This window comes from Mesoplodon bidens, assembly GCF_964165515.1.
Source record: "Mesoplodon bidens genome assembly, chromosome: 10".
Lineage (NCBI taxonomy): Eukaryota > Metazoa > Chordata > Mammalia > Artiodactyla > Ziphiidae > Mesoplodon > Mesoplodon bidens.
The window spans coordinates 7,672,470-7,685,426 of NC_138172.1; positions in this window are offsets into that span (position 1 = coordinate 7,672,470).

Consider the following 12,957-nt stretch of genomic DNA (forward strand, 5'->3'; position numbering starts at 1 on the left):
AGAGTGCTCGTAATGTACCTGGAGCCCTGGATCCTCCATTGGAGTTCAGTTATATCCACCCACAAATGCTTCTTTGGGCTTAATCTAGTTTACTTTGGAGCTGTCATTTGTCAACTGAAGAAGACCTAGTAAAAGCGGATTTTGGCAAAAAGAAGGGTGGAGTAGGGTCCTGCGAGAAAGGACAGCATGAGGATCTGCCTCCTGCTACATGGTGGGGGGGAGGGGTTGGGGTCGGGGGGCACGGCTGCAGATTTTCGGTGACCCACTGACCCTAGCTTGTGTACAGCCTTCTCAGAAAAAATACCCACACTTAATTTCTAAAATTAAGTGCTCAGTAAATTCAGTCCTTTACAAGGCACTGTTAAACTCATTAAGCTACTGAATCCTCTCAACTATCCCTTGTGGTAGGTACTAATAACATCCCATTCACAGATGAGGAAGCTAAGTCAAGAGTTTACATGTGTTGCTTGCTCAAACAATTGATTAGTGATCGAGCCAGGTTTCAAGCTCAGTTCATCTGACTTGCGCACAGAGCCTCTTTATTACACAATGCATCAGGGCCCCACTTCCTTACAGTCTGTGAATGGTACTTCCAGGCTCAGGCAGTGCACAACATGTACAACCATACATGGCAGCCCTGCCTACAGACACCCTGTTCTTAATTCACTACTCATTTCCACGTCCATTAGACCAAACCATAAGTATGGTAGGCGTTGTTAATAGAGTGTTCCAGGAACAGAGACAGATTTGTGGAGGAGGTACAGCTGGGCAGCTGAGGTCCCAAAATTAGGTAGAATTGTGAGAGAGGAAGGTAGATATTATAAATAGAAGGAAAACCCCTAGAAGAGTGACTGGGCCTGATTCATTAGGGAAAAAACTTAACTTTCTTATAGTTGTGAGAATTCTAGTTATTCTAGTTATTCTCTATTGTACACCTACTATCTGCCTAGTACTGTGCTGGGCCCTTTACTCCCATGTCTTATTTGATGCTCACCACACATCTGCAAGGTGAGTAGTAACATCCCTCCCCTGCACAGGAGGACATCAAAGCTAAAAAAGGTTCACTGACTTCTGAGGCTACACAGCCTTGCTGCAGTAACAGTTACCACCATGATAGCACCATCCCTGACAGAGTTGACAACCACAGCAGGACAGGGAGTCCCTTCTTATGGCCATACCCATGTCCGCTGCAGCCAAAGAAGGCTTCCTTTATGGGGTTTGGAGAAAGCTGGGTTCCCTGTGATGAAGGGGAGATTAGTTTCCAGCACCTCAAGGTTCCAATTTTATTTGTTTATTATTTTACCTTTTGGCCGCACCCCACGGCTTGCAGGATCTTATTTCCCTGACCAAGGATTGAACCTGACCCCAGCAGTGAAAGTGTGGAGTGCTAACCACTGGACCTCCAGGGAATTCCCTAGGCTCCAATTTTAATTTGAAACAATATTGACACTTTATCACCAGTTTGGTGAAAAAGTCTTTTATGTCTTGGCCCTGAAAATCATCCACCAGCATCGATTACCTGAGTCCCAAATGTCTTACAACTGACTTTCAGAAACACCAGGGTGAGTGAGAACAGGACTGGGTAGAGATTAAGCCCTGGCATAGGGAACATGACCCAGCATGGGTCCCCAGGCCAGTTCTGGGGACCTGACTGTTAGATGCTGGGTCCCAGGTGACTTCTGGTAAGAAGGAAGCAATGAGAGACTTCCCTGGTGGCGCAGTGGTTAAGAATCTGCCTGCCAGTGCAGGGGACACGGGTTCGTGCCCCGGTCCGGGAAGATCCCACATGCTGCGGAGCGGCTGGGCCCATGAGCCATGCCCGCTGGGTCTGCGCGTCCGGAGCCTGTGCTCCGCAACGGGAGAGGCCACAATGGTGGGAGGCCTGCGTACCGCAAAAAAAAAAAAAAAAAAAAGATGCAAATTCTCAGGGCCCAGACCTACCCAGTCAGTAGGGCTACAGGTGGGGCCCGGCTGTCTCTGTTTTACCACGCCCTCCAGCTGATTCCGAATGCATTGTACAGTTTGGGCATCACTTTCCTAGGTAGTATGGAGCCAGGGTTGGTTTGTGACCAGGGCAGTGCCATAATAACACTCTGAAGTGGAAAGTACTCTGATAGCAGCATGTAAGCTATACTGAATAGAGGGGGTGAGGGTGAAATTGAGGCAGACGGGAGTGCAATCATGTGCAAAGAAATACATCTGAGGGACTTCCTTGGTGGTGCAGTGGTTAAGAATCCACCTGCCAATGCAGGGGACACAGGTCCGATCCCTGGTCCAGGAAGATCCCACATGCCTCGGAGCAACTAAGCCCGTGTGCCACAACTACTGAGCCTGCGTGCCACAACTGCTGAAGCCCACATGCCTAGAGCGCATGCTCTGCAACAAGAGAAGCCACCGCAATAAGACCGCACACTGCAATGAAGAGTAGCCCCTACTCTCCGCAGCTAGAGAAAGACCGCACAGCTACAAAGACCCAACGCAGCCATAAATAAGTAAGTACGTAAGTAAGTAAGTACGTAAATAAATAAATAAATAAAAGAAGTAAATACATCTCAGATGGTGGATGTGGCAGAAAGTGGTAGATGCCCTTCAAAATCTGTTCTCCCTATCTTCTATAGTAACAGAACTCCTGATTTTTAGCTGGACATGTGCCTCTGAAAGACTAAATATCCCAGCCTCCTTTGCAGTTAGGTGTGATCACGTAACCAAGTTCTGGCTGACAGGATGTGAGTGGAAGAGATGTGTGTCACCATGAGGTCTTTTTTTTTTTTTTTTTGCGGTACGCGGGCCGCTCACTGTTGTGGCCTCTCCCGTTGCGGAGCACAGGCTCCGGACGCGCAGGCTCAGTGGCCATGGCTCACGGGCCCAGCCGCTCTGCGGCATGTGGGATCTTCCCAGACCGGGGCACGAACCCATGTCCCCTGCATCGGCAGGCGGACTCTCAACCACTGCACCACCAGGGAAGCCCCCGAGGAGGATGTTTTTAAATGCTTGAAATCGTACAGCAAATTTATACAAACAGAAGTGGGCTGGGCGTGGGATTTACTGATGTACATTGTCCCCTGCATTGGCAGGCATACTCTCAACCACTGTGCCACCAGGGAAGCCCCAATATGAGGTCTCGAGTCCCAGTGCGTGTGCCCTCCATGTCCTCCTCTTCCCCTGGCTGGGATGAGGCATGGTGGCCACCCATCTTGAAATATGTGCTCAAAGACACCATAGGAAAAGCTGAGCAATAAGATAAGAAGCTAGGGTCCCTCGTAGTAATCGTACCAGCCTGAGACTGCTGTGGCCAGATTGTTATACACTTCTATTTTATTTAAGTCACAAGTATTTTGGGTGTCTCTTAGAGAAACCAAACCTATATTCTAGTTGATACAGTGAGTAGGTGGCATGCCAAGCCCTCTTTTCAAACTATACCTGTTTCCTTCTCTTCCCTTCTTCTCCTCTTTCTTTTCCAAAAGAATTTGAGAATACTTATAACTGAGGGTGTGTCTCATGAGTTTCATAAAATACAAATATAAAGTTAAGCCCATCTGATTTAATGGAGTCACTGTCATTAAGCATTAGATTTAGCTCTAAGCTTCCTGGAAGCTAAGGCAAAAAATGGAAATATGATGCATCAGTCTCAGAACATTTGATATCAGAGTAAAGAGCATCTCCCAGTTTTCAGGACAAAAATTCTAATAATTTGTCATGCTGGAGAAATTTCTCAACTAGAGTCATATGTTGATAAGATTCTCCATAAATTTGGCAGCAAAAGGAGACTGAGTTTCACATGGTGATTTCTTATCACAACCTTTGATGAAAGCTCAGGGCCTATTGTTAAAACAACATTGGGAGGATGGTTATGCAAGGGACAAAGCTAGGGTGATGCTCAGCACTGTACATGAATTTGATCCTCTCAACAACCTATGTCAAAGCAGGTAATATTATTACACTTATTTTACAGATGAGGAAACCAGGATACAGAAAGGGGAAGGGCCAGATCAGAGAGTTGGTGGTGAGCCAGTATTGTAAGGCAGGTCTTAGACTCTAGAGGCCCTTTTTACATGTCCCGCTCTAGGGCCTACCAGCACCCTCACATACAAAATTGTAGGTATTGTGGGTTGAGAATCAGAGAAAAGCAGAAGAATCATTGCCCCAGACGGAGGGCAGGGGGGAAGATGGCGGAGTAGAAGGACATGAGTGCACTCCCTGTTGCAAGAGCACTCGAATCACAAATAACTGCTGAACAATCATCGACAGGAAGACACTGGAACTCACCAAAAGAGACACCCCACATCCAAAGACAAAGGAGAAGCCGCAATGAGACAGTAAGAGGGGCGCAGTCACAATAAACTCAAATCGCATAACTGCTGGGTGGGTGACTCACAGACTGGAGAACACTTATACCACAGAAGTCCACCCACTGGAGTGAAGGTTCTGAGCCCCACGTCAGGCTTCCCAACTTGGGGGTCCAGCAATGGGAGGAGGAATTCCTTGAGAATCAGACTTTGAAGCCTAGTGGGATTTGATTGAGGACTTCGACAGGACTGGGGGAAACAGAGACTCCACTCTTCGAGAGCACACACAAAGTAATATGCACATCGGGACCCAGGGGAAGAAGCAGTGACCCTATAGGAGACTGAACCAGACCTATCTGCTAGTGTTGGAGGGTCTTCTGCAGAGGCGAGGGGTGGCTGTGGCTCACCGTGGGGACAAAGACATTGGCAGCAGAAGTTCTGAGAAGTGCCCCTTGGCGTGAGCCCTCCCAGAGTCCGCCATTAGCCCCACCAAAGAGCCTGGTAGGCTCCTGTGCTGGGTCGCCTCAGGCCAAACAACTAACAGGGAGGGAACACCAACCCACCCATCAGCAGACAAGTGGATTAAAGTTTTACTGAGCTCTGCCCACCAGAGCAACACACAGCTCTACCTACCACCAGACCCTCCCATCAGGAAACTTGCACAAGCCTCTTAGATAGCCTCATCCACCACAGGGCACACAGCAGAAACAAGAAGAACTACAATCCTGCAGCCTGTGGAACAAAAACCACATTCACAGAAAGATAGACAAGATGAAAAGGCAGAGGGCTATGTACCAGATGAAGGAACAAGATAAAACCCCAGAAAAACAACTAAATGAAGTGGAGATAGGCAGCCTTCCAGAAAAAGAATTCAGAATAATGATAGTGAAGATGGTCCAGGACCTCAGAAAAAGAATGGAGGCAAAGATGGAGAATATGCAAGAAATGTTTAAAAAAGACCTAGAAGAATTAAAGAACAAACAAACAGACATGAACAATACAATAACTAAATGAAAAATACACTAGAAGGAATCAATAGCAGAATAACTGAGGCAGAAGAACGGATAAGTGACCTGGAAGACAGAATGGTGGAATTCACTGCTGCGGAACAGAATAAAGAAAAAAGAATGAAAAGAAATGAAGACAGCCTAAGAGACCTCTGGGACAACATTAAACACAACAACATTCGCATGATAGGGATCCCAGAAGGAGAAGAGAGAGAAAGGACTCGAGAAAATATCAGAAGAGATTATTGTCGAAAACTTCCCTAACATGGGTAAGGAAATAGCCACCCAAGTCCAGGAAGTGCAGAGAATCCCAGGCAGGATAAACCCAAGGAGAAACATGCTGAGACACATAGTAATCAAACTGACAAAAATCAAAGACAAAGTTATTGAAAGCAAGGAGGGGAAAACAACAAATAACATACAAGGGAACTCCCATAAGGTTAACAGCTGATTTCTCAGCAGAAATTCTACAAGCCAGAAGGGAGTGGCATGATATATTGAAAGTGATGAAAGGGAAGAACCTACAACCAAGATTACTCTACCCAGCAAGGATCTCATTCAGATTTGACAGAGAAATCAAAAGTTTTACAGACAAGCGAAAGCTAAGAGAATTCAGCACCACCAATCCAGCTCTACAACAAATGCTAAAGGGACTTCTCTAAGTGGGAAACACAAGAGAAGAAAAGGACCTACAAAAACAAACCCATAACAATTAAGAAAATGGTAATAGGAACATACATATTGATAATTACCTTAAACATAAATGGATTAAATGCTCCAACCAAAAGACACAGGCTCGCTGAATGGATACAAAAACAAGACCCACATATATGCTATCTACAAGAGACCCACTTCAGACCTAGGGACATATACAGACTGAAAATGAGGGGATGGAAAAAGATATTCCATGCAAATGGAAATCAAAAGAAAGCTGGAGTAGCAATACTCATATCAGATAAAATAGACTTTAAAATAAAGAATGTTATAAGAGACAAGGAAGGACACTACATAATGATCCAGGGATCAATCCAAAAGGGATATATAACAATTATAAATATATATGCACCCAACATGGGAGCACCTCAATACATAAGGCAACTGCTAACAGCTCTAAAGGAGGAAATCGACAGTAACACAATAATAGTAGGGGACTTTAACACCTCACTCACACCAATGGACAGATCATCCAAACAGAAAATTAATAAGGAAACACAAGCTTTAAATGACACAACAGACCAGATAGGTTAAATTGATATTTATAGGACATTCCATCCCAAAAGAGCAGATTACACTTTCTTCTCAAGTACACATGGAACATTCTCCAGGATAGATCACATCTTGGGTCACAAATCAAGCCTCAGTAAATTTAAGAAAATTGAAATCATATCAAGCATCTTTTCTGACCACAATGCTATGAGATTAGAAATCAATTACAGGGGAAAAAATGCAACAAACACAAACACATGGAGGTTAAACAATACATTACTAAATAACCAAGAGATCACTGAAGAAATCAAAGACCAAATCAAAAAATGCCTAGAGACAAATGACAATGAAAACACGACGATCCAAAACCTATGGGATGCAGCAAAAGGAGTTCTAAGAGGGAAGTTTATAGCAATACAAGCCTACCTCAAGAAACAAGAAAAATCTCAAATAAACAATCTCACCTTACACCTAAAGGAACTAGAGGAAGAAGAACAAACAAAACCCAAAGTTAGTAGAAGGAAAGAAATCATAAAGATCAGAGCAGAAACAATAGCAAAGATCAATAAAACTAAAAGCTGGTTCTTTGAGAAGATAAAATTTATAAACCATTAGCCAGACTCATCAAGAAAACGAGGGAGAGGACTCAAATCAATAAAATTAGAAATGAAAAAGGAGATGTTACAAAAGACACCGCAGAAATACAAAGCATCCTAAGAGACTACTACAAGCAACTCTATGCCAATAAAATGGACAGCCTGGAAGAAATGGACAAATTCTTAGAAAGGTATAACCTTCCAAGACTGAACCAGGAAGAATCAGAAAATATGAACAGACCAATCACAAGGAAGGAAATTGAAACCGTGATTAAAAATCTTCCAACAAACAAAAGTCCAGGACCAGATGGCTTCACAGGTGAATTCTATCAAACATTTAGAGAAGAGCTAACACCCATCCTTCTCAAACTCTTCCAAAAAATTTCAGAGGAAAGAACACTCCCAAACTCATTCTATGAGGCCACCATCACCCTGATACCAAAACTAGACAAAGATACTACAAGAAAAGAAAATTACAAACCAATATCACTGAAGAATATAGATACAAAAATCCTCAGCAAAATACTAGCAAACAGAATCCAACAATACATTAAAAGGATCATACACCATATTCAAGTGGGATTTATCCCAGGGATGCAAGGATTCTTCAACATATGCAAATCAATTAATGTGATACACCATATTAACAAACTGAAGAAGAAAAACCATATGATCATCTCAATAGATGCAGAAAAAGCTTTTGACAAAATTCAACACCCATTTATGAGAAAAACTCTCCAGAAAGTGGGCATAGAGGGAACCTACCTCAACATAATAAAGTCCATATACGACAAACCCACAGTAAACATTATTCTCAATGGTGAAAAACTGAAAGCATTTCCTCTAAGAACAGGAACAAGACAAGGATGTCCACTCTCGCCACTATTATTCAGCATAGTTTTTGGAAGTCCTAGCCACGGCAATCAGAGAAGAAAAAGAAGTAAAAGGAATACAAATTGGAAAAGAAGAAGTAAAACTGTCACTGTTTGCAGATGACATGATACTATACATAGAGAATCCTAAAGATGCCACCAGAAAACCGCTAGAGCTAATCAATGAATTTGGTAAAGTTGCAGGATACAAAATTAATGCACAATGGACTTGAGGACATGGGGAGGGGAAGGGTAAGCTGAGATGAAGTGAGAGAGTGGCATGGACTTATATACACTACCAAATGTAAAATAGATAGCTAGTGGGAAGCAGCTGCATAGCACAGGGAGATCAGCTCGGTACTTGGTGACCACCTTGTGGGGTGGGATAGGGAGGGTGGGAGGGAGACGCAAGAGGGAGGAGATATGGGGATATATGTATATGTATAGCTGATTCACTCTGTTATAAAGCAAAAACTAACACACCATTGTAAAACAATTATACTCCAATAAAGATGTTAAAAAACAAACAAACAAAAAACCCAAAATTAATGCACAGATATCTCTTGCATTTCTATACGCTAATGATGAAAAATCTGAATGAGAAATTAAAGAAACACTCCCATTTACCATTGCAACAAAAAGAATAAAATACCTAGGAATAAACCTACCTAGGGAGACAAAAGACCTGTATGCAGAAAACTACATGACACTGATGAAAGAAACTAAAGATGATACAAACAGATGGAGAGATATACCATGTTCTTGGATTGCAAGAATCAATATTGTGAAAATAACTATACTACCCAAAGCAATCTACAGATTCAATGCAATCCCTATCAAATTACCAATGGCATTTTTTACAGAACTAGAACAAAATATCTTAAAATTTGTATGGAGACACAAAAGACCCCAAATAGCCAAAGCAGTTTTGAGGGAAAAAAACAGAGCTGGAGGAATCAGACTCCCTGACTTCAGACTATACTACATAGCTACAGTAATCAAGACAATATGGCACTGGCACAAAAACAGAAATAAAGATCAACGGAACAGGATAGAAAGCCCAGAGATAAACCCATGCACGTATGGTCAACTAATCTATGACAAAGGAGGCAAGGATATACAATGGAGAAAAGACAGCCTCTTCAATAAGTGGTGCTGGGAAAAGTGGACAGCTACATGTAAAAGAATGAAATTAGAACACTCCCTAACACCATACATAAAAATAAACTCAAAATGGATTAGAGACCTAAATGTTAAGACGGGACACTCCCGCACCGCAACGAAGAGTAGCCCCCGCTCGCCACAACTAAAGAAAGCCCGCCCGCAGCAACGAAGACCCAACGCAGCCGAAAAAAAAAAAAGACTGGACACTCTAAAACTCTTAGAGGAAAACATAGGAAGAACACTCTTTGACATAAATCACAGCAAGATCTTTTTTGATCCACCTCCTAGAGTAATAGAAATAAAAACAAAAATAAACAAATGGGACCTAACGAAATTTAAAAGCTTTTTCAAAGCAAAGGAAACTACAAACAACATGGAAAGACAGCCCTCAGAATAGGAGAAAATATTTGCAAACGAACCAACGGACAAAGGATTAATCTCCAAATATATAAACAGCTCATGCAGCTCAATATTAAAAAAAAAAACAACCCAATCCAAAAATGGGCAGAAGACCTAAATAGACATTTCTCTAAAGAAGACATACAGATGACCAAGAAGCACATGAAAAGCTGCTGAGCATCACTAATTATTAGAGAAGTGCAAATCAAAGCTACAATGAGGTATCACCTCACACCAGTTAGAATGGGAATCATCAGAAAATTTACAAACAACAAATGCTGGAGAGGGTGTGGAGAAAAGGGAACCCTCTTACACTGTTGGTGGAAATGTAAATTGATATAGCCACTACGGAGAACAGTATGGAGGTTCCTTAAAAAACTAAAAATAGAATTACCATATGACCCAGCAATCCCACTACTGGACATATACCCAGAGAAAACCATAATTCGAAAATACACATGCACCCCAATGTTCATTGCAGCACTATTGACAATAGCCAGGTCATGGAAGCAAGCTAAATGCCCACTGACAGACAAATGGATAAAGAAGATGTGGTACATACATACAATGGAATATTACTCAGCCATCAAAAGGAACGAAATTGGTCATTTGTAGAGATGTGGATGGATCTAAAGACTGTCATACAGAGTGAAGTAAGTCAGAAAGAGAAAAACAAATATCGTATATTAACGCATATACGTGGAGCCTAGAAAAATGGTACAGATGAACCGGTTTGCAGGGCAGAAACAGAGACACAGGTGTAGAGAACAAACGTATGGACACCAAGTGGGGAAAGCGGTGGGGGTGGTGGTGGTGGGATGAATTGGGAGATTGGGATTAATGTGTATACACTAATATGTATAAAATGGATGACTAATAAGAACCTGCTGTTTAAAAAAATAAATTAAATTAAATACAGAAATTCCAAAAAAAAGAATCATTGCCCCAGAATATGCCTGTGTTAGCCAAGAGAAATTAGTGAGATCTAGTAAATATTAGAGGGACCTCTGAGCCTCTGAAGATAGGCTGCCACTGATAGGGTGAGGAAGTAGGGGTAGGTACCATGGAAGCAGAGGGGAAACCCCAAATTTTGAGCTTGATTTCAAGCTTGACTAGAACTTGTGGGGCTTCAAGAATGGAAGGACAAATAATATTGAAAGTGCTGTCCTAGGGCAGCTAATGTCTAGAAAAAGAGAAAAAAACTCTTCTCTGTCTCACTTCTTACTGAGCACCCACTCAATAAGTACCAAGTATGCACTAGGAACCCAAGTGACAACAAGGGAACTAGCCTACTGGGTGAAAGGCATTTTCTAAGTTGTCTCATTCTCAAAATAACCCTACAAAGAAGGTATGATTATTGGTGTGATTATGTCATGCTCTAGATGAGGAAACTGAGGCTCAGAGCTGTTAAATGATTTGCCCAAGTTCCCACAGCTGGTAAGGGGTGGGGGTGAAGTTTGAACCCAGATCTGACTCCAAATCTTTCAATGCGCTATCACTGTTTCATTAGCAGGGAGAGAAAAGGTGTGATGAATTCAACACTTAAATCCATTCTAGGGCTTCCCTGGTGGCGCAGTGGTTGAGAGCCCGCCTGCTGATGCAGGAGACACAGGTTTGTGCCCCAGTCCGGGAAGATCCCACATGCCACGGAGTGGCTGGGCCCATGAGCCATGGCCGCTGAGCCTGCGCGTCCGGAGCTTGTGCTCCGCAACAGGAGAGGCCACAACAGTGAGAGGCCCGTGTACGGACTTTTTGATTGTAAAGTTAATATTACCCAACAAAAAAATGTTTGGAGACTACAGACATGTAGAGAGAAGTGAAAGAAACAAAACTGAATCAGAGGGACTTCCCTGGTTGCGCAGTGGTTAAGAATCCGCCTGCCAATGCAGGGGAGATGGGTTCGAGCCCTGGTCCGGAAAGATCGCACATGCTGTGGGGCAACTAAGCCCCACGCGCCACAACTATTGAGCCTGCACTCTAGAACCCGTGAGCCACTACTACTGAAGCCCGCGCGCCTAGAGCCCGTGCTCTGCAACAAGAGAAGCCACTGCAATGAGAAGCCCACGCACCACAAGAAAGAGTAGCCCCTACTCACCGCAACTAGGCAACTAGAGAAAGCCCACTTTTTCAATGAAGACCCAACGCAGGCAAAAATAAATAATTAATTAATGGAAAAAAAAAACCCGAATCAGATAATTCTTTAACCATTAACATTTGTGGTGTTTCTCTCCACTCTGCTATGAATAATTTGTAGTTTGCATTTTACATTGAAGTTATCAAACTGATACCTGCTTAACATTATAAGCATTTTTTCCCTGTTTTTAAGTAGGTTGCATTACCATCAATTTACGAGCTGTGAAATATTACATCTCGTAGATGTACTTTATGTTTTTTAATCATTCCCTTCTTGGTGATTTCTTGTAAATTTTTCTGTTATAAAAATATTTCTTCAAACATCTTGGCGTGTATACCTTTGTCCTAATTTAGGATTATTTCCCTGAAATTGATTCCCAGGAGAGAAATTCCTGGGTCAAAAGGCCTGGACATTATTTCTTTTTTTTATAAGTTTATTTATTTTTGGCTGTGTTGCGTCTTAATTGCTGCGTGCAGGCTTTCTCTAGTTGCGGCGAGCGGGGCCTACTCTTCATTGTGGTGTGCAGGCTTCTCACTGCGGTGGCTTCTCTTGTTGTGGAGCATGGGCTCTAGGTGCACAGGCTTCAGTAGTTGTGGAGTGCAGGCTCAGCAGTTGTGGCTTGCGGTCTCTAGAGCACAGGCTCAGTAGCTGTGGCGCATGGGCTTAGTTGCTTCGAGGCATGTGGGATCTCCTGGACCAGGGCTCAAACCCGTGTCCCTTACATTGGCAGGCGGATTCTTAACCACTGCACCACCAGGGAAGCCCCAGGCCTGGACATTATTTAAGCCTTTGATGCACACTGCCAAATTGCTTTCCAAAAGAAAGATTTTTAGCAAGTCATCTTCCCACCAGAAATGTAGAAGTATCCATTGCTCACACTAACACCAGCTTTTGGGGTTACCAGTTTTTTAAAACTTTATATTTGAGAGGGTATAAATGGCTTCTTTTAGTTTGTACTTCCTTAACTACTTGTGAGGTAGAGAATGTTTCATGTTCATTGTGTTTCATCTGTCTCCTTTGACCATTTATTGGGTTCTTAGTCTATTATCAATTTTATGTTCTTTACATAATGGAAATATTAACGCATTGTCTGTAAAACATTTCCCCAGTCTGAAGTTTGCCTTTTACTGTTAGTTATGATTTTGGAATAAGGTAGGGTTTTGTTTTTTGTTTTTTGTTTTTTGTTTGTTTCCAAAAACAGAAGTTAAGAATGTTTTTATGTTTGTGATGCAACAGACAAGGGCTTAATTTCCAAAATATACGAACAGCTTATACAACTCAAAAACAAAAAAA